This window comes from Monodon monoceros, unplaced genomic scaffold, assembly GCF_005190385.1.
Source record: "Monodon monoceros isolate NGI ecotype Baffin Bay Population unplaced genomic scaffold, NGI_Narwhal_1 Super_Scaffold_15, whole genome shotgun sequence".
NCBI classification, from domain to species: domain Eukaryota; kingdom Metazoa; phylum Chordata; class Mammalia; order Artiodactyla; family Monodontidae; genus Monodon; species Monodon monoceros.
The window spans coordinates 68,319,409-68,343,237 of NW_021703771.1; the positions used below are offsets into that span (position 1 = coordinate 68,319,409).

General features: G+C 39.2%; 1 pseudogene; it reads right to left on the minus strand.

Moving 5' to 3' along the window:
* Positions 1 to 15,943, minus strand: part of LOC114895912 — a 36,994-nt pseudogene extending 21,051 nt beyond the window's left edge.
* Positions 15,944 to 23,829: the final 7,886 nt, after the last annotated feature.

Below are 23,829 nucleotides of genomic sequence, written 5' to 3' on the forward strand. Positions count from 1 at the left end.
TCCAGCAACCACTAATCCACTTCCGTCTATAGATTTGCCTATCTGGACATTTCATAGAAATGGGTCATATAATATTTGATCTTTTGTTACGGGCCTCTTCCACTTAGCGTAATATTTTTGAGGTTCATCCATGTTGTCGCATGTACTGTTCCTTTTTTTATTGCAGAATAGTCTTCCATTATGTTTATAGCACATCTTATTTAACCATTCACTACTTGATAGAAGTTTGGATGGTTTCCACTTTTTGGCTATTATAAATAATGATGCTGTGAAGATTTATATGCGAGTCTTGATGTGGACTTAATGTTTTCATTCCTCTTGGGTAGATACCTAGAAGTGAAATTGCTGCACTATGTGGTAAATTTATGTTTAACATTTTAAGAAACTGTCAAACTCTTTTCTAAAGTGGTTGCACCGTTTTAAATTCTGGCCAGCCATGTATGAAGTTTCCAGTTTTTTCATATCATTGCCAACACTTGGTACTGCCTGATTTTTTGGTTGTAGTTATTCTAGTGGGTGTGAAGCAGTATCTCATTACGGTTTTAACTTGCATTTTCCTAATAACTAGTGATGTTGGACATGATTTCATGTGCTTATTAGCCACTTGTATATAGTCTTTGGTGACATGTGCATCAAGCCTTTTGTCTATTTCTAAAATCCAGTTGTTTTCTTATTATTGATTTAAAAGAATTCTTTATATATTCTAGATACTAGTAATTAATCAGACATATAATTTGTAAATTTTTTTCTTTTTCTACAACTTATCTTTTCATTTTCTTGATGGTGTCCTTTGAAGCACAAAATGTTTTAATTTTAATGAAGTCTAATTTAGCATGATTTATACCTTGCTCTACGATCTGTTTTGAATTTTTCTGGAGTATAATATGAGATAAGGACCTAAATTCATCTTTGTGCATGTGGGTATTTAATTATTCTAATATCACTTGTTGAAAAGACAAGTCACATTGAATTGTCTTGGCCCCCTTTTCAAAAATCTAATGACCATAAACGCTTCTGAGCTACAAATGCTGTTCTATTGATTTATATGTTTTTTTTCTTGAATATCAATACCACGCTGTCTTGATTGCTGTAGTTCTATATGGAGTTTTGAAACTGGTAACTTTGTTTTTATTTTTGGCAGTTCTACTCTGCTTTTTGAACAGTAGTCACCACTTGGTATGTTTTTTCTATTTCCTTTCTTGCTATCAGTTCCCATACCCGGTTGCTATCAGGGTATCCAATACTAGGACCCCCTTTTTCTTTTCTTCTCCTTCTCCCTCTTTTCCTCTTCCTCCTCCTCCTCTTCTTCCTTCTTTTTTTCACCAGCTCATCTTAGTTGTGCTTTACAAACATGCATTGCATTCCTATTGTATTCTGAGAGCAATGCCAGGCCCTATAGGGAGTATGGAGAATGAGCATGATTTCCCTGGTTTCAAGGAGTCATTTTAGTAGCAGCTTCTGGTTTAGAATCAAAGAGGGCTAAGGGTAAACATTTAGTTATCTTTTGAAAACTCTGAGAGACAGATGGTTGGACATACCGTGATTCCAACAACATAGCACAGAGCAGATGAGTTTGCGTTGGGAGGTGCCATGCAATTGTTCTTACATCTTGGGCTCTGCACTTTACACATCCCAGTTTTTTTGTTTTTTTTGTTTTTTTTTTTTTGCGGTACGCGGGCTTCTCACTGCTGTGGCCTCTCCCATTGTGGAGCAGAGGCTCCGGACGCGCAGGCTCAGCGGCCATGGCTCACGGGCCCAGCCGCTCCGCGGCATGCGGGGATCTTCCCGGACCGGGGCACAAACCCGTGTCCCCTGCATCGGCAGGCGGACTCTCAGCCACTGAGCCACCAGGGAAGCCCCACCAGCTCATCTTAATCATATACTTTGGTCTGGAAACCAAAGAACACTGTCTTATGTTGATGTAATGCTTTCTATTTCTCACATCATGCATGAGTTACCAACATAGAGAGAGGACTGGAAAATAACAACCCCTGGTATAGTTACAGAATGCAGAACATGCTCTCAATCACTCCTATATTGATATATAAAGTTCATTATAAAGGAGGTGATAGTCCTGCTGTATTCTCTGGTCTTACCTCACCCAGGGAACTGAGTTCATATCTGGACATCACAAGCTCTTCTAGTAAACACAGCTTGCTTTCCCTCTGGGACACCAACTGTTTCCCCACCTACGGCCATGCATTTCCAATAAAGATGTCTTTATTCCTAACTCATGACCAATAAGCATATTGCGTTCTTTTGGTGACAGGGGTTAGCTCAAGGGAAAGCATTCGACACATTCATAGCTACTAATATGCAATGAGACTTTTTCTGGAATTCCTGAAAGATTCCCACTCTTCTCTACTAGACGTGAGATTGTAAGAAGGTAAGACTGGAACTCTTTAACCGTCTTGCTATCCTGAGGGAAAAGCCTGATTGAATTTCTTTCTTCGAGAAATGGAGCTGGGAGATGAGAGAAGCAGTGAATCCTTATTCTGGGGATCTTCTATGAGCCTCTGTTTCAAACCATGTCTTTAATGAAACTTATTCTGGAGTTTTAAATTATGTGAACCAGTAAAATCTCCTTTTTGCCTAAGCTATAGGTTAAACTGGGTTTTCTGCCATATGCAACCAAAATAGTTCTTACTAATTCATTTTAAAAGAGACACTGATAAATTAGACTAAGCCCAGAGAAGAATTGCCAGGGGGGTGAGTGTGCCCGGAACTACGTCAAAGGGGGAGAAATCGAAGAGAGTTTGGCTTGAGGAAAGATGGCCTGGTGTGTATGTGTCCCAGGAAAAGAAGGATGTTAAAAGTACAGGAGAGGATACTAACGAAAGAGAAATATCTTCAAATATTTAATTAGAATTCATAATAGGAAGAACCTGGGAAACAAATTTCAATGCAAAGTGTTAACAATTTAATGTGTCTGAAAACTAAATAAATTGTGTTGATAACATGCTTGCTAAGTCTAGAAGCATTTTAAATCACTTATCAGAGATATTGTGGAGTAAATTCAACAGATGGTGTTTTCTGAACTTCAGTCATTTGAATATAGTCTTCACAATTTTGCCATATGGGAAGGTGCAATTTGTACCATTTTTTGCTCAATGTTTTCTTTGCATCAACTCCTTTTTTGTCTAAATACATTTATTTTTTAAATTTATTTATTTTTTTGCGGTACGATGGCCTCTCACTGCTGCGGCCTCTCCCGTTGCGGAGCACAGGCTCTGGACGCGCAGGCTCAGCGGCCATGGCTCACGGGCCCAGCCGCTCCGCGGCATGTGGGATCTTCCCGGACCGGGGCACGAACCCGTATCCCCTGCATCGGCAGGCGGACTCTCAACCACTGCGCCACCAGGGAAGCCCTAAATACGTTTATTTTTAAATGAAACTTTAAATCACTACAAAAGAAAAAAGCTCTGTGCCTGTGATCTGGTCTCTGTTTGTTAAAAGGAAAATTAATTGGTTGGAGATATGGTAACACCCAACTGATCATTTCTCTTCCTCCTGTTAGAAGGATTGAAAGAAAATTGAATGGGAAATTTTTTTTCTCACTAAGCAATTCAGTGTTTTTAATGTCATACCTGTGTGCCACTTAAAATCATGAATCTATTCACACATTTGGAAAGCCTCCAGCGTGGGTGTAATTCATACCAGTGTTTTCCAAACTTTTTACAACTTGTCACACACAGAGAACGCTACTGTGTGGCACACTGGGGTAGACGAAGGCGGCTGCTTATCACTTGGCAGAGACAATGGGCCCAAGGGAGCAGACTCCAGCCCAGGCAGCACCCCACTCCCAGCCCACCTGGGGCAGAGAAGATGGATATATTGACACACAACTACTTCTTCCAGTTAACATTCTATTAAGAGTTTTTGCTAGAAGCCTATAATTCTATACAACTCACTCTCTAAGTTTCTGGAATTCAAACCTTCAGCTTGAAGTAGTTACTTTTTGTATGTATGTCTGTGAACTCATAGGCTGACTACAGCCCATCTCTGCACCTTCTGGAATATTCTCTCTTGGAGGATTTGGCATCTCCCTTTGTACATATGACAGAGGAGCAGCAGTGAAATCAAGTTGCTATGTTACAGTGGGAAAACAAATCCTCCTTACTCCCTAACCACCAAATGAAACCACAGACAGCTTCTCTTCTTGGGCTATAAATAGGATTATAAATCCTTTTCTCCAACTGATACCTTGGAAAGTCTGACTCAGTAAAAATGTGGTGTGAGTGTGTAAAGAAACCTTTTTTACAATCCTTCTAATCTTACATGTATAAATGCACTATAGTTCTGAAAACAATTGGTTCATTCTAAACCAAGTAGATGAGCAGGTAAGAGGAAATCTCTGTCTTTAAGAGCATAGCTTTTGGCTGGGGTTACCTTATTTGGAAGAATTTGAAATGTTGCTAAGGCTCCCTGTGACTCTATGACTGGCGAACATCTGATACCAGTTTACAGATTCCATGATTCACTAAAGGATTTTGGTCTGTTTCTACTCCTTTAGTCCCCTGTCTTTATCCTAAATATTTCCCCACAAACAGACTTCAGCATTTTCCTAAATGGACAGATTATTTCTCTGAGTATATTTGTGTGGGGGTTTGTTTTGTTTTTGCATTGTCTTTTTTTTTTCTAATTGTGGTGGTTTACTGTCACTGGTATTTTTCTTTTGAGTTCCTTTCTTGGGTGGGAGATCATTTTTGGCTTCAGACTGGAATGTCCCGGAATAACTGCTGTTTAAAAGACTACTTGTGTATTGCAGTTTTAAGGAACTCTTATGATTGAGGCTGAGATCTATCTACAGGCACCTAATAGAGTGGGAATATTTATACCTCTGATTTCTGCAATAAGAGTCCCACTACTTCAAAGTACATTTAGCCCAATTCTCTTCTCAGGCCTGGAAGATGCAAAGCAATAAATGGACACCTAGAGAATGAATGTTTTATGTCCCCCCAAATTCATATGTTGAAACCTAATCCCCAGTGTGATGGTATTTGGAGGTGGGGTCATTGGGAGTTAATTAGGTCATGAGGGTGGAGCCCTTATGAATGGGATTAGTGCCCTTATAACAAAGACCCCAGAGAACTCCCTTCCCCTTCTGCCCTGTGAAGACACAGCCAAAAGACAACTGTTTATAAACCAGACATCAAATTTGCTGCACTGTGATCTTAGACTTTCCAGCCTCCAGAACTGTAAGAAATAAATGCTTGCTGTTTAAGCCACCCAGTTCATGGTATTTTTGTTGTAGTAGCCCAAATGGATTAAGACTGGATGTTACAGCAAGGGACAGGATTTTGATTCTCCGTGCTTTTCAATCATCTGAGGACCTTGGTAAAATGCAGATTCTGAGTCAGTAGGTCTGGAGTAGGGACTGAGAAATTGTCTTTCTAACAAATTCCTAGATGACGCCGATGCTGCTGGTCTAGGCACCATAGTTTGAGAACCATTGGTGTATAGTATTTCCCATATTGGCCTGAAGTTAAGGCTCATCAGAAGTGGCTGTTGTATAGACAAAATACCAAATCTTTCCCTGAGAACAGTGATTCAGAGGTCTGCTTTGGGACTTTAGTCCCCTGTTTCAAGAACTTCTTCATGCTCTGGTTCCAAACTACTTCTTAACCTGAACTACTGATACTCCTCTACTCTCCATTCATTCATTTTCCTCCCACCCTTCCTTCCTTTCAATCTCTCTCTTTCTCTCCCTTCCTTATTCCCAACAAATATTTGTTTAACATGTCCTTGGGATTTATATCTGAATAAGAGAGACAGACTCTACCCTTACAGATAATAGACAAGTAAACAGATAAATAAACATAATTACAATTTGTGATACACGCTAAGAAGGAAGTAAATAAGGTGATGAGATGCAGAGGTATGGGGCAGAGGTGGGAAACCATTTAAGCCAAAGTTGTCAGGGGTGTTCTCTAAAGAAGACAGTTAAGCTAATATTCTTATTGAACCTTCCAGCCTACACCTCACTGCTTGCTGAATGTACCTGTTTTTTGCAGACACATTGCCTTTGTTCATGCTGTTTTTTTCACCATGAGTGTCATCTCACTAATCCCATCTGCCAATTAATTAAAGAGCAATCTAAATGCCACTGCCTTTATCCAGGTTCCCCCAGCCATATGTGATACCTCACCCCTCTGAGCTCCTAAAGCACCAATTATACTTCTGATCTTGTCTTCATATTCTGCCTTAAATTGTAGTTGTTTTTAGATAATAATAGCTGTATTTCTGAGGGTGCTTTATTAGATTGCATACATTATCTCAAATTACTCAACAACACTGGCAGGTGATCTTGTTATTTCCATATTACAGGTAAAGAAACTGAGACTTGGAGAAGCTAAGTAATTTGCCCAAAGTCACACAACAAATAAGCGACAGAGGTGAGATTCAAAGTATGCCCTCCCAGTTGGTCTGTTTTATCTCCTGTAGCAGATCTTAAGCACCATGAAGGAAATGACTATTTTATCTCTGTATCTTTTTTTTTTTTTGCTGTGCCTCATGGCTTGTGGAATCTTAGTTCCCTGACCAGGGATATAAGTTGGGGCCCGCAGCAGTGAGAACATGAAGTCCTAACCACTGGACAGCCAGGGAATTCCCTGTATCTTTATTTATTTATTTTAAAAGATTTATTATTTATTTATTTATTTAATTTATTTTTGGCTGCTTTAGGTCTTACTTGTGGCATGCAGGATCTTTGTTGAGGCATGTGGGATCTTTCATTGAGGCACATGGGCTCTTGGTTGTGGTGCGTGGGCTTCTCTCTAGTTGTGGCGTGCGGCTTTTCTCTCTCTAGTTGTGGTGTGCAGGCTCCAGGGTGCATGGGCTCTGTACTTTGCGGCACGTGGGCTCTAGCTGAGGAATGCAAGCTCAGTAGTTGTGGCACGCAGGCTTAGTTGCCCCGCGGCATGTGGGATCTTATTTCCCTGACTAAGGGAACTAAGGGATTGAACCTGCGTCCCCTGCATTGTAAGGTGGATTCTTTACCACTGGACCACCAGGGAAGTCCCTCCCTGTATCTTTAAATTTAAAAAAAAATCAAGTTGCAGAAGAGCCCTAACATTAGTGTAACACTAAAGAGAAAAAAAATTAAAAGAGAACAGAATTCCCTTCCCATCTTATATTAGTTTGCTAAGGTGCTATAACAAAGTGCACATTTTGAGTGGCTTGAACAAGAGAAATTTTTTTTTAACATCTTTATTGGAGTATAATTGCTTTACAATGGTGTGTTAGTTTCTGCTTTATAACAAAGTGAATCAGCGTTACATATACATATATCTCCATATCTCCTCCCTCTTGCATCTCCCTCCCACCCTCCCTATCCCTCCCCTCTAGGTGGACACAAAGCATCGAGCTGATCTCCCTGTGCCATGCAGCTGCTTCCCACTAGCTATCTAGTTTACATTTGGTAGTGTATATATGTCCATGCCACTCTCTCACTTCGTCCTAGCTTACCCTTCCCCCTCCCCGTGTCCTCAAGTCCATTCTCTATGTCTGCGTCTTTATTCCTGTCCTGCCCCTAGGTTCTTCATAACCATTTTTTTTTTTAGATTCCATATATATGTGTTAGCACATGGTATTTGTCTTTCTCTTTCTGACTTACTTCACTCTGTATGACAGACTCTGGGTCCATCCACCTCACGACAAATAACTCAATTTCGTTTCTTTTTATGGCTGAGTAATATTCCATTGTATATATGTGCCACATCTTCTTTATCCATTCACCTGTCGATGGACACTTAGGTTGCTTCCATGTCCTGGCTATTGTAAATAGAACTGCAATGAACATTTTGGTACATGACTCTTTTTGAATTATGGTTTTCTCAGGGTATATGCCCAGTAGTGGGATTGCTGGGTCGTATGGGAGTTCTAGTTTTAGTTTCTTAAGGAACCTCCATACTGTTCTCCATAGTGGCTGTATCAAGTTACATTCCCACCAACAGTGCAAGAGGGTTCCCTTTTCTCCACACCCTCTGCAGCATTTACTTTTTGTAGATTTTTTGACAATGGCCATTCTGACTGGTGTGAGGTGATACCTCATTGTAGTTTTGATTTGCATTTCTCTAATGATTAGTGATGTTGAGCATCCTTTCATGTGTTTGTTGGCAATCTGTATATCTTCCTTGGAGAAATGTCTATTTAGGTTTTCCGCCCATTTTTTGATTGGGCTGTTTGTTTTTTTGATATTGAGCTGCATGAGCTGCTTGTATATTTTGGAGATTAATCCTCTGTCAGTAGCCCTAGAGGCTAAAAGTCTGAGATCAAGGTGTCAGCAGGACCATACTCCTTCTGAAGGTGCAGGGAAGTATTGTTCTGGGTCTCCCTCTTGGTTTCTGGTAGTTCCTTGGTTTAAGGCAGCATAACTCTGCTCTTCCATGGTGTTCTCCCGTGTGTGAATCTCTGTGCCCAAATTTCCCTTTTTTTTTTCTCCCTTTTTATGAGGACACCAGTCACATTGGATTAGGAGCCCATCCTACTGACCTCACCTTAACTTAACTAATTATGTATGTAAAAATCCCATTTCCAAATAAGGTCACATTCTGAGCTACTATGGGTTAAGACTTCACATATGAACTTTTAGGGGATACAGTTCAACTGTGGACAAAGTGTCACTGCCTGCCTTGTCATCAAGGCATCAGCCACTGCAGCCACTCCTCTGCAGTGCACACTGAGGGATTTGGGATGAAGAAAACTGGACACTGGCCCTAGATAGATAAGGTGCATATCAAAGGAATGATTTCAATGAGCCCAGACTCTTGCATCTTCCTATACATAGAAAAGTGCTAAATTCATTAACTTGAGATGTCTGTTTTTTCTTTAATTAACAGTAATCTTTTGATGTTCCAACTATGTGGGCTATTTTTTTTCTTTTTGCAAAAACTCCTATATATCCTGATTCCTCCCTTACCTCTTCTGAACAGCCCCTTAGAGCTATCTGAGAGGGTGTCCGCCAGGCTTAAGTCCTCAGTATGCCTGCTGAATAAAACATAATTCTCAACTTTTAGGTTGTGAAGGTTTTTCAGTCAACACAACCCATAACACGTTTCTACTTCATAGCTTTAATGCTGATCCCTAACCTAGAGAACCTGATGTAGTTCTCCTATTTGTCCTTTCCCAAAGCCAACAGTGCAGAGGGGTCAAATGATCAATTTAGACAAGTTTCACTGTGCCAAAATTGAACCTATTTCTAGCTTCGATCTCTAATAGATGTAGCTGTCCTACAGTCACTCCAGCTCCAATGTTATTGAGTTTTCACATAAGCAAAAGAGGTCACCTACATAACACCAAAAAGTTGGTCTGCCTTAAGCTGTGATAACTTGTGATTCCTTCTGCCCCTCACTAAAGGGGTGTGTTGATTTCTGTGTCTAACATTACAATATCTAGCAGTTATGTTTGACGATGCTTAAAATACTTAAACCTTTATTTCAAAATCAGTTTAACTTAGTAAGTTAAACTGGGCATAAACCTTTTCGTGTCCCTCATTTCTTGTTAGTAGGAAAAAAGCTTCATCCTCCTAGACCTTCCCTAAGTTCCAAAGAGCAGATTCAAACAGTTACTAAATAGGGAGGAGAAGTAATGCAGAAACAAAAGAAGAGCTGTCAAGGAACGATAGTGCAGCTATAAAGCAGGGTCCTGGTTCCTCCTCAAGGGATATACGTAGTATTATCTTCGAGTTCTTCTACACGAACTAAAGCCCCTGCCCAGGTAGAGGACAGTAACTGCAGGTTGAGCTCAAGATTCCTGGAACACAGCCCTGTTACCTCACCACCAACCAATCAGAAGAAAGTCACACACTCTTAGCTCTCACACCAAATTTTGCTTATTAAAAACTTCTCTCCCAAAGGGGACTTCCCTGGTGGTCCAGTGGTTAAGAATCCACCTTCCAATGCAGGGGATGCAGGTTTGATCCCTGGTTGGGGAACTAAGATCTCACGTGCCACAGGGCAACCAAGCCTGCACACCAAAACTAGAGAGAAGCCCACACACCGCAACTAGAGAGAAGCCTGCGTGCCACTAGAGAGAAGTCTGCATGCCACAACGAAGAGCCTGCGTGCTACAATGAAGGATCCCAGGTGCTGCAGCTATGATCCAATGCAGCTAATAAATAAATAAGTAAATATCTAAAAAATAAAAAAAATAAAACTTCTTCCCCCAAACCGCTGGGGAGTTCAGGGTTTCTGAGCACAAACCACCTGTTTTCCTTGCTTGGCCCTGCAGTAAACCTTTCTCTGCTCCAAACTCCGACGTTTTAGTTTGTTTGGCCTCACTGTGTGTCAGGCACACAAACTTGCATTCAGTAACAATATTAATATCAAGAAATATTGCTAATCAAGAAAGAAGTGCTGCTGGTAATTTAGGAAGCCCTAAATGCGAAATGGCCTATACACAGTACGTCATAATGCAAAATAGGTTAGAATGTTGCAAAGTCAAATTTTTAAAGTCCAATCAATCAAAAGCACAGGGCAGGTAAATGTTAACAATACTGACTAGGCCAATAGGGCATTTTGCTTAACAGACTACAGAATTCCTGAGGAGAGAGATTCTGTCATCTGACTCAGCTTTGATCCCCAACAATGCCTAGCTCAGGGCATTGCACAGAACAGATTTTGATACATTAAATTGAATGAAGTTTTTAAAAATGTGGCTTATCTCCTTAACAGAGATAGGAAGAATTCAAAGTTAAATTTAAGAAGTAAAAAAAGTAAAACTCTACTTGCCAGGAACTGTTCTAACTACAGAGACTGAAGTAGACTCTATTATCTCCATCCTAAAGATAAAGGAACAGAGAGATTAAGTAGCTCACACAACTAGGGAATAATAACTGTGGGAATTCACACCTAGGGAGTTTACATTTAAAACCATTACAGGGCTTCCCTGGTGGCTCAGTGGTTAAGAATCCACCTGCCAATGCAGGAGACACAGGTTCGAGCCCTGGTCTGGGAAAAGCCCACGTGCGGCAGAGCAACTAAGCCCGTGTGCCACAACTACTGAGCCTGAGTGCCTAGAGCCCGTGCTTCACAACAAGAGAAGCCACCGCAATGAGAAGCCTGCACACCGCAATGAACAGTAGCCTCTGCTTGTCGCAACTAGAGAAAGCCCGCATGCAGCAATGAAGACCCAGCACAGCCAAAAATAAATAAATTTATTAAAACAAAACCAAAAACCATTACAGTCCACATTCTCAACGTTGTGCTGTATATCAGTTAAAAACACTGGTGAATAGCCGGAGATCCAGAGCTTCCTTTTCCCTAAGGAATTCTTCAACTGAGAGGTTTGCTGTCAGATTACCAGTGTATTGCTCCTGTTGAGTTCAAGAAATACACTGTAGGGATTATGCATTCCACCTTTGGCATTACTCTATATCTAGGGTCAAATTTTGGCTTTGGCATATTGTGCTACCAACTCTTCCAAACTCAGTTTCATCATCTGTAAAATAAGGCTAATTACTTCTACCTCATAGAGTTGTGATTTCATGTTTAAAGCATTTAACACAGTTCTTGGTACATAATAAAAGCTCAATAAATGATATCTACAAAGTATACTTATTCTGTGAGTAATATGTCATTGTATGAATATACACAACTTGTCTATTCACTGTTGATATATATTTGGGTTGTTACTATTGACTATTACAAATAAAGCTACTAGGAACATTCTTATACAAGTCTTTGTATGGACTTATGTTTTAATTTCTCTTGGGTAAAGTGGAAGAGGAGATATAGTCTTAGTTTTTATGAAATTGACAAAACGTTTTCCAACGTGGTTGTACCATTTGATATTCCCACAAGCAGTGTATGAGAGTTCCAGTTCCTCTACATTCTTATCAACACTTGGTATGGTCAGTTTTATTTATTTATAGAATTTGTGTGTGTGTGTAGTAAAAAATCATAAATTGACCATCTTAACTATTTTTTAGCATACAGTTCATTAGTGTTAAGTATATTTACATTGTTGTGAAACATCTTCAGAACCTTTTAATCTTGCCGAACTGAAAATCTATACCCATTAAACGACTCCCCTTTGCCCCTTCTCCCCAGCCCTTAGCAACAACTATTCTACTTTCTGTCTCTATGAATTTGACTAATTTAGATACCTCATATAAGTGAAATCATACAGCATTTGTCCTTTTGTGACTGGATAATTTCACATAACCTAATGTCCTCAAGATTCATCCATGTTGTAGCATGTGACAAGATTTCCTTGCTTTTTAAGGTGGCATAGTATTCCATTGTATGTATATTCATTTTGTTTGTCCATTCATCTGTTGATGGACATTTTTGTTGCTTCTACCTTTTGGCTATTGTGAATAGTGCTGCTATGCACATGGATGCGCAAACATCTCCTAGACTATGCTTTCAATTTTTTTGGATATATATCCAGAAGTAAGGTTTCTGGATTATATAATAGTTCTATTTAAATTAAAATTGTATGAGTAATTAAATTAGTAATTAATTTAGGGTAATTAATTAATTAAAGTAGCAATCAAAAATAATATGAAGAGCTGCCAAACTATTTTCCAAGGTGCTTGCACCATTTAAAAATCCCACCAACAATGCATCAACTTCTCCACATTGCTGTCAGCACTTGTTCATTTCTTTCTTTTTGTCTTTCTTTCTCTCTTTCTTTAGTTCACAGTAGCCTTCTCAATGAATATGAGGTTATCTCATTGTGGTTTTGATTTGCATTTCTTTGATGATTAGTGATGTTGAGCTTTTTTCATACACTTGTTGGTCATTTGTCTTTGGAGAAATATCTGTTCAAGTCCTTTGTCCATTTTTAAAATTGGGTTAACTGATTTTTTTGTTGTTGTTGAATTGCAGGAGTTCTTTATATATTCAGGATATTAATACCTTATTAGATATAAGATTTGCAAATATTTTCTTGCATCCCATAAGTTGCCTTTTCACTCTATTGATCATGTCTTTTGATTAAAAATGTCTAAGTTTGATGTAGTCCCATTTGTCTATTTTTTGCTTTTGTTGCCTGTGCTTTTGGTTTCATATACAAGAACTGATTACCAAATTTAGTGCATGAAAAATTTTCCCCTATATTTTCTCCTAGGAGTTTTGCAGTTTTAAGTCTTATGTTTAGGTCTTTATTCCATTATGAGCCAATTAAGTGCCCAACTTCATTATCTGTATGTGAATATCCAGGTTTCCTGGCACTATTTGTTGAAAACACTGCCCTTTTACCATTGAGTGGTCTTGTCACACTTGTCAAAGATCATTTGAGCACATACTCAAGGGTTTATTTCCAGGCTCCCTATTCTATTTCATTGGCCTATCAACACTGTTTTGATTACCATTTCATAATATGTTTTCAAGGCAGTAAGTGTGAGTCCTCCAACTTTGTTATTTTTCAAAATTATTTTGGCTATTCAGGGTCCTTTGTGATTCCATATGAATTTTAGGATGATTTTTTTCTATTTCTGCAAAAACTTCCATTGAGATTTTGATAGGAATTCCGTTGAATCTGTAGGTCACTTTGGGTGGTATGGACATTTTAGCATTATTAAGTCTTCCAATCCACAAACATGAAATGTATTTCCATTTATTTGCTTCTTTTTAAATTTCTTTCAACAATGTTCTATAGTTTTCAGTGTACTTGCATTTCATTTCCTTAAGTATATTCCTAAGTACTTTTTGATGTTATTGCAAATGCAATTGTTTTCTTAATTTCCTTTTCCAGTTGGTAATGGTTAGTATATAGAAATGCAGCTGATTTTGGTGAGTTGATTTTATATCCTGCAACTTTGCTGAATTTATTAGTTCTAACAGATTTGTGTGTGTGCGTATGTGTAATCTTTAGGGTCTTCTACATAAAAGATCATGTTATCTGCAAACAGCTAATTTGACTTTTTCTCTTCCAACTTGGATGGCTTTTATTCCTTCTTTTCCTTGCTTGATTGCACTGGGTAGTACTGACAATACTATGTTGAATAGAAGTGGTGAGAGTGGGCATCCTTATCTTATTCTTGATCTTAGAGGAAAAGTTTTCAGTCTTTCACCATTGAGTATGGTATTAGCTATAGGCTTTTTGTATATTGGCTTTATTATGTTGGCGGTTTATTATGAAGGTAATTTCCTTCAGTTCCTATTTGGTTGAGTGTTTTTACATGAAAGTGTGTTAGATCTTGTCAAATACTTTTTCTGCATCAGTTGAGATGATTATGTGCTTTTTGTCCTTCAGTCTGTGAATTTGGTCTATTACATTGATTGATTTTCATATGTTGAAACATACTTGCCTTCCAGAAATAAATCTGGCTTGGTCATGATGTATAATCCCTTTAATGTGCTGTCGAATTTAGTTTGCTAGCATTTTGTTGAGGATTTTTGCATTAATAGTCATCAGGGATATTAGTCTGTAGTTTTCTTATAGTGTCTTTATTTGGCTTTGGTATCAGGGTAATGCTATCCTCATAGAATGAATTTGGATGTGTTCGCTTCTGCTCAACTTTTTGCAAGAGTTTGAGAAGATAAGAGTTAATTCTTCTTTAAATGTTTGGTAGACTTCAGTAATATCAGCCGGTCTTGAGCTTTTCTTTGTTAGGAGAGATATATCCATCTATCTCTCTCTGTATGTATCTCCTTGTCATTAGAAACTATAAAGAATATATATGATTTGGAAATCAGACTGTACCAAACAATGGCCAAAGAAGAATCATCCATTTTATGCCTTCTCTTTTTTTAAAAAATTTTTTTAACATCTTTATTGGAGTATAATTTCTTTACAATGGTGTGTTAGTTTCTGCCTTATAACAAAGTGAATCAGTTATACATATACATATGTCCCCATATCTCTTCCCTCTTGGGTCTCCCTCCCTCCCACCCTCCCTATCCCACCCCTCTAGGTGGACACAAAGCACCGAGCTGATCTCCCTGTGCCATGTGGCTGCTTCCCACTAGCTATCTATTTTACGTTTGGTAGTGTATATATGTCCATGCCACTCTCTCATTTTGTCCCAGCTTACCCTTCCCCCTCCCCTTATCCTCAAGTCCATTCTCTAGTAGCTCTGCGTATTTATTCCAGTCTTGCCCCTAGGTCCTTCATGACCTTTTTTTTTTTTTTAGATTCCATATATATGTGTTAGCCTACGGTATTTGTTTTTCTCTTTCTGACTTACTTCACTCTGTATGACAGACGCTAGGTCCGTCCACCTCACTACAAATAACTCAATTTCGTTTCTTTTTATGGCTGAGTAATATTCCATTGTATATATGTACCACATCTTCTTTATCCATTCATCTGTTGATGGACACTTAGGTTGCTTCCATGTCCTGGCTATTGTAAATAGAGCTGCAATGAACATTGTGGTACATGACTCTTTTTGAATTATGGTTTTCTCAGGGTATATGCCCAGTAATGGGATTGCTGGGTCGTATGGGAGTTCTATTTTTAGTTTTTTAAGGGACCTCCATACTGTTCTCCATAGTGGCTGTATCAATTTACATTCCCACCAACAGTGCAAGAGGGTTCCCTTTTCTCCACACCCTCTCCAGAATGTACTGTTTGTAGATTTTTTGATATATTATTGGCTATAGTGTTTGTTGCTTGTCTCTTCGAAGTATTTTTTACTTGTGCATTCACTTGCATCTACTTTCCCTTCCATATAAATTCGAGACCCTTTTTTCACATACTATTATGCCAAGTCTCTGTGACCTGGCCAGAATACAGATATTCTGTGCCATGTTGTCTTGACTGACATTGCCCATTTGGTATACCTTACTTTCCCCTGATCACCACATCTCATTTACTGCTAGAGAAAATACTGTTGCTGGATTTTTCCTTTCCACCTGTCTCATGACAGAGTCCTGACCCACTTGCCCTAGTAAGGGAACACAATTCAGAGATCTTTTGAGAACCAAACTGCTAGCTATTTGAGACTCATCTTAAACTGATGAAATACCTGTAATACAGGTTTTTGAAACATGGCTTCTATTTTTTTCTTACCATCTCTAGTCTTTCCTGATGCTCTAGACCTGACATCAGAGAGCTGGGAGATCTGTTGGGAGGTTTTTGTTTACTGATTCAATCTCCTTACTGGTTATTGGTCTGTTCAGATTTTCCTTTTCTTCATGATTTAGTTTTGGCAGGTTGTGTGTTTCTAGGAATTCTTCCATTTCTTCTAGGTTACGCAATTTGTTGGCAGTTGTTCATACTATTCTTTCATAATCCTTTTTATTTCGGTAGCATTGGTTGAAATCATTTCTGACTTTACTTATTTTTTTCTTTAACTAAGGGTTTTTCAGTTTTACTGATCTTTAAAAAAAAAGCAACCCTTAGCTTTATTGACTTTTTCTATTCTCAATTTCATTAATTTCTGCTCTAATCTTGGTTATATCCATAAGGTAGTAATTTTATGTTATGTTTTTTATCATAATTTTAAAAATTTTAAACATTTTTTAAAAAAGAGATGAATTTCCCTAGGGGAAGGAACAAGAGCGAGGAGAAGGGTCCTGAGAAAACTTTTGGAGACTGATCGATTTTCTTGATTGTAGTAATGGTTTCACAAATATAAACATACGTCAAAACTCAATAAATTGTACATTTTACATATGTATAGTTTATTGTATGTAATTATACCTTAATAAAGCTATCAAGTTGCAGATTTCTAAAAACAAGTCCAATATTTAAATTTGCAGGCATACGTTATTCCAAATGATGTTTTTTCTAAGTGTAGTCTATTCAAAATTCCTTCACTTAAAAGTCAATATTTGATAGTATTTGTCTCTTGCACTTTGCGTGTTCCTGGTTCTCCAGTTTTGATCCTGATCTGCTATTCAACTCTGAGCCCGTCACTCTCAGTGTCCTTTGGTAGAGGCAGCACTACAAGGGACTGAAGTTCAACAGAGACATACTCGCAACCATTTTTCAATTAGACTCTTTCATCATCATATTTTCAGGTAGATATTCATCCCATCAAAGAAGCTTGTATCTATGAAATGATCTTTTTCTCTTAATTTTTAAAAGCAGATAGTGTTTATGACACTATTGCAGACACTTCATAGGTTTAACTTTGGAGATTTATTTTTCAAGAGCTTTATTTATCAACAAGAAAGCCAGCAAGGATGTTACACTACCCCAGATGGCTTTAAGATGCTGTGTTGCTGAAATTGTACAGTTTGTCACAGACGTGACTACTTTTACACTCGTACTTTGAAAAATCTACAACCCCTCTTTGTTAAAGCAACTAAACCTAAAATACTAATATGTGCTCTATAATATATGAAAGATGTTTTACGACAGGCAGACCTATGGGCAATTTGGCATTTTTCTCTTTGATTCTTAATTATTACCAATGTAATCATACCAGGTTCAATGTAATCACAAGATTCTTCCCTGTTTTTGCCTTCAAAACTAGAAATTCCCACTTTTTCATCTAATTGATTTCATTATATACTCCACCACCTTGTACATCTACAGCAACTCCAAATTCACCTAGTGGTTTCATCTCCAATATAAATCTACTGGCTCCAATCATCCCTGTTGAAGGCTATGGCTTCAACGTAATTTATTCAGCATTTTATTCAAAAGATATTTATTGAACATCAAACTACATGCCAGGGCTCTATACCAGATACATGGTAGTGAATAAGGAAAAACATAATCACTCTCATGGAATTTATAGTCTAATTGGAAGACCGATATTGAACAAGCAATTATAAGATTGATGAGTGTAACTATAAAGGAAGTACAGAATGTTTGCTATGGGAACATTCCTTTTTCCTCTGGGCTTCAGGGGGCAAAACCACTAGGTTAAAAATGAGCATGTATTCCTTCCAACTCCCTGCTCCTGGCAACCCACAGGAAAGATTCCACATAGGGAATATCGTGTCAAGAAGTAGAAACAAGCCCCTATGACTAATTTTTTTTTTCCTTTTTAGGAAAGTAGTAGCATGCTTCCTAACAAGAGGCATTCTTCCGGCTTAGCTGCTGGCTGAGCAAGACTTGGTATTTATAACAATTCTCCTAGTTTTCTCTTGGTGGCTACAGCTATCCCCCATATTTTATAAGCTATCCCTGTCTGGGAGATACCTAGAAACACCCTCAACAAAAGATCCCCTTCCGATGTTTTTAAACAATAGTTCAGAGAGTTGTTAGACCATATCTACAAATTGGTTTCATGAGAGCCTTAAGGAGTGTTTTTGTTTTCTTTTGTCTTAGATTTCTTGACATACCTGGGAGCTCTCAGAGAAAAGACTTTATTGACTTTAAGGCTATGTTTACAAGTCAACAGCTCAGAAACATTTTTGCTATGAAAACCATTTGGTGGCTCTACAAGCACAGGTAAGCTTGTCAGAGAGTAAGTAAATGAACAACTTAGGCATCTTCTGAAAGATCAGTGGGTCCAAATTCAACCCCAATGTCAACAGCAGCCGAAACAACAGAAAAAGAGAGTCACACCTGGTTAAAAATACAAAAGAGAGATAAGATGCTTTTCAAAAAGGCTAACCTAGGATTATCTTTCAACCAGGGCTAAACCAAATAGAAGATAAATTACATGTTTGCATGCAGAGCCCTATCGTATTCATGCAGACCCAGAGTCCAGGCCTGCTTAAGTGAGTTGCTTTCTCTCCATGTTTGTCACCCCACATCCCAGTTCACAGAGGAGGGGAGAGGAGTTTGGGTACCTGCCACTCAAGTCTTCCCCCAGCCCTCAGCTTCCTAACATACCTGGTGCGCAGGGGTGGAGCTGTGAGACTAGTTCAGCATTTTGATTGAGTCTATAATTCTTCTGGCTGACAAGGACAAAAAACTGTGCTGGCAATAGACCTAGAATAATCAGGCAGCACATCTGCGTGAATATTAGCACCTTATGGTGGAAAGAGCCCTGAACCTTGGGAAAATCACGTAACCTCTCTGGGTCTCATTTTTTCCTTGTTTTAAAATGGGTTAGATTAGAAGCCTGCACATCTGACTCACTCGGGATACTTGTTAAATGTAGGTATTTCTGGCCCATCCTTGCAGATTCTGATAAGTGGTCTGGCATGAGGATGGGGGTGGGAGATAGGAGTTGGGCTAGGGATGGGAGTGTGGATTGAAATCTGTTTTCTAAAAACTCTGCTGGTAATTCTGCTGGGTGGCCAGTCAAATTCTGTTGTAAATTTTTCAGGGATGATTTCAGAAAACCACAAAGTTAATATTCCACAAGGAACACACTAGTATTGTACTATGTAAAGTATTACAGTCTGTGCTGAAAGACAATATTTGGTGCTCTTTCCTCCCATCTCACAAAGACTAATCTGAGTTGGCCCCAAAGTTATAAGTAGTAGTAGTAGTAGTAGTAACAATAACAGTAATAGTAATATTAAAACTTATTGCATGCCAGACACTGTCCTAAATACTTCATAGGTCTTCATACAGTTATCTCAACAACCCTGTGAGATGGAGTATTCCTATTATCCCCATTTGACAACTGAAGAAGCCCAGGCACAGAGAAGTCAAGTAACTTACTTATGGTAACACAGATAGCAAAATGGACCAGTTGGATTCAGGCTGGCTCAGAGGAACTTTCTGTCTGAAGAAACCCAAGTAGCTTCCCTGTAACATTTGGGGGCAGCATGGTTTTATGGAAAAAGCCAAGGCTTTGGTGTCAAGCACTTATTCAAATTCTGGTGCAATTACTCATTGCTTGTGTGGTCTCGAGTGACCTTACTAAAATACCATAGGCACTAAAATACCATAGGCTGGGTGGCTTAAACAACAGACATTTATTTCTCACAGATCTAAAGACTGGGAAATCTGAGATCAAGGTGCCAGCCAATTTGAGAGGCCTCTTCCTGGTTTGCAGAAGGCCATCTTCTTGCTGTACCCTCACATGGCTCAGAGAGAGAGGGCTCTGGTCTTTCCCTCTTCTTATATGGGCACTAATCCCATCATGGGGGCTCCACCCTCATGACTTCATCTAAACCTAATTATCTCCCAAAAGTACCCCCTTCAAATACTATCACATTGGGGGTTAAAGCTTCAACACAGGACTTTGAGAAGACACAACATTCAGTCCATAGCACGAAGTTTCAAATTTTTTAATCTGCAAAATATATATCACAGCTATTTGTAAGGTTTGAAAATAAAATGAAATAAAATTTTTATAAGGCCATAGCTCACTCTCATAATAAAACCAAAGTAAAACTTTCAAAAATTTTATTGACTACATATCAGGCTCTGTTGACTAAAATCTAGAGAGTAATTACCATTTATTGTATACCATGTTTTCTAAACTGCATTTATGCATTGTACTCATTGAATCCTTCATAACACCCTTATGAGGTAAGTGTTATTATCACTATTTTATAGATGAAGAAACTGAGAGGTAAAACATTTTCCTGAAGTCACAGCTCGTGAGTGGCAGAGCGGGGAATGTAACCACAGGGTGTGCTCTGAGTGCCTCTTCTGTTTAGACAGAAATATGTGAAATTCCTTATTTAAAATTTTCGTGAAATAAATCTAAATGGATATTTTTAGGACCTAAGAGTTCTGAGGTTACAAGAAATGTTTGCAATGAGCCTCAGAAGGAGAGAATTCAGTTCTTTCTTCTTTATGATGGCCTCATTTGCAGACTGAAAATCAGGATACATGGGGAGGGGGAATCAGGGAGATATTGGTCAAAGAATACACAGTTTCAGTTTCACAAGATGAGTAAATCCTAGAGATCTATTGCACAGCATACTGCATATAGGTGATAATAATATACTATGTACTTAAAACTTTGTTAAGAGAGGAGATCTTAGGTTAAATGTTCTTTAAAAAAAAAAAGAGGGAGGAAGGAAGCTCAGAGGTGATGGTTATGGTTTTGGCATTGTTTACGGCGACAGTCTCATGTATGTACACTTTATTTCAAACTCACAAAAATGTGTGCATTAAATATGTACAGCTTTTTTGTGTGTCAATCGTACCTCCCCCCCGTCCCTCCCCAATCAAGAGACATGATCTTACAGTGGAGCAAAATGGCTAAAAAAGAACTTGGGGGCCATAGTCTCTGCTTTGCCCCTGTCCCACACTCTACTCTTGACATCTATTACCCAAGGCCAACTTCAAAGGGAGAAAATATAGCTCTGAAATCATTAGCCTAAGGGCAACATTCTTTTCTAGCTCTAGAATTCTTTAGTGTATGAGCTGTCATCCAGCCCTTAGTTCTCTGTTTCTGATTCACCAGTGGAGTGCAGAAACATTTAATACTCTCTCCTTTGGAATAATTCTTCTGTGACCTTTTCACCTCCAGCCCAGCCTGTAGGCTGAACATCTCGGTTAAAGATAGAAAAGCTTCGTTTTCAGAGGAGATGATAAACAAACTGGGATTGAGTTTCCTTTTTAGGAAAGATTTTCTAGATTAAAAAAAGAAAGCAGTATTATTTTAATATTTTTAAAATGTGTTGGTTTTGAAATTTTTAGAAAAAAATATATAGTATTGAAAATTTCTGAAGAAACTGCATTGTAATCACAAAACCACACAACTGGTATTAGAAACAAAAGTACCGACAGAAAAGCCTCTTTTCCAACATAACCGGAAAAATGGATATAACCCCTGAATCTCTATATGACAGAATCCAAACACCCAGCTACTTAAGGTAACCATTGGAGAGGCTGGAGGTCAAGTCCAAGGAGGTGCCACAGAGAAACCACACTATTCATCCAGCCAGCGCAAGACAGTTAATCAATCACAAAGACAGAAAAATGAACAATGACACTCTAGAATTTAAAGAAGTTAACCCCAGGAATCCTGGCTCTGTTGATGGAACGACCCCTCAAGTTAATATTGGACAGACCATACCATTATCTGAAGGGAGATAAGCAAAATATGTTGGGCTCTGGCACAGCTGCACTGAGCCACTTAAGGGAATAGCTCTTGGAGAAGGGTCTATGAGTAATGGCCTGGTATTAACATTTTGTGATAATTAAACAAGCATTGTTATTCACAATAATTGTGGCACAACACCAAGAAGTAATCAAAAATGTATCCATGTGGTTTTGTGTCTTAACCTTGCTCCTGACCTTATCTTATCTTTCCAATCTATAATTTTAATTCGGTCCAGCTTTCCTTGGCCATTTAGTTTCAATTTTATTTAATCGTTATATAAATAACCTTAAATCCCATGGAGAATCAGCAGATCACTAATTAATTAAATACTTATTAAGACAATGACAGCAAGAAATTTCTCTCTCTCTCCTCTCTCTTTTTTTTTTTTTTTCTTGCGTTATGCGGGCCTCTCACTGTTGTGGCCTCTCCCGTTGCGGAGCACAGGCTCCGGACGCGCAGGCTCAGCGGCCATGGCTCACAGGCCCAGCCGCTCCGCGGCACGTGGGATCTTCCCGGACCAGGACACGAACCCGTGTCCCCTGCATCGGCAGGCGGACTCTCAACCACTGCGCCACCAGGGAAGCCCACTCTCCTCTCGTTTTTAAACAAAAATTGTTTGAGAGTCCAGTGGTCTCAGACCTAAAGTATTTGGCTTTACCCTTTGTTCGGGACTCCTGGAAAGCTGGGGTGCGCTATTGATCTACAATTAAGATGACAATTCCCCCTCCCTCCTCTTTTGCCCCACGCTTTGCATGTAGGAACTGAACCTTTGGGATTTTACAACGTGCCAGCACTCTAAAAAACTGTTAATATAACTGCCTTCTTGGTTGAAGGGTTTGTAGTTACTGTAACTAATCTGAGCTAAAAGATGAAGTAGAGATTTGTGCAAATTCAAACAAAACCTAGTATTATTTTGAAAAAAAAAAAGCAAACAACTCAGTTTCCATAATTACTTTCAAAGGACAACCATCAGAACAATATTCTTTCCCCCAAAGTGGGAAATTTTAAAAAATATATATTTTAAAGGATTTTGCAACCGCAAAACAGACAAAAGTCCCTCCACTTAAAATGTGAGGTGAGGGCTTCCCTGATGGCCCAGTGATTAAGAATCCGCCTGCCAATGCAGGGGACACGGGTTTGAGCCCTGGTCTGGGAAGATCCCCAATGCTGCAAGGCAACTAAGCCCGTGCGCCACAACTACTGAGCCTGTGCTCTAGAGCCTGTGTGCCACAACTACTGAAGCCTGCGTACCTAGAGCCCGTGCTCCGCAACAAGAGAAGCTACCGCAGGGAGAAGCCCACGCACCACAATGAAGAGTAGCCCCCGCTTGCCACAACTAGAGAAGGCCCACGCGCAGCAACAAAGACCCAACGCAGCCTAAATAAATAAATAAATTTAAAATGTGAGGTTAATAAACTCCAGAAATCTTGCTAAACTAATGAATGAGACCTGTTTCCCGAGCGCTTCCTGTTGTAGTTGAGGGAAGAAGTTCCTTTCCCCACCCCTCCCACACCCTGAGCTGGAGCAAGAGGCCTGGCGAGAGGCCACCAAAGGGAGGGGTTTATCCCTTCCCAGTGGGCCTGGGTACAATGAGTGCTACTGGGACAGCATGCCGGTTGAGTGCAAGCCTGGCTGGAATTCCCAAAAAAGAGGCACAGCCAGGGTGGGGCAGAAGCATAGGTCTCCAAATTCATAGCTGCTATCAGTTTCCCAAACAGTTTTTAGAATCCACAGGGCTGGGAGTGGAATAGTTATGCTCAGTACGGTTTGGTTTGCAAATCTGGGAAGGGAGCCAGATAAGAGCTTTCTCCCATGATGCTGGAGATGATGTGTGCTCTCCAGAGACGCGAAGTTTCAGACTCATACAACTGGGCCTTTGGAGATCATCCAGTGAATCCGTCCACTCATTTTACAGAACGGGCAGTGGAGGCGCAAAATGTTAAGCAATTTGTCCAAGGTCATCATATAGTTGTTCTCTGATAGAGCAAGGACTCGAACCCAGTGTTTTCTTCCAACTC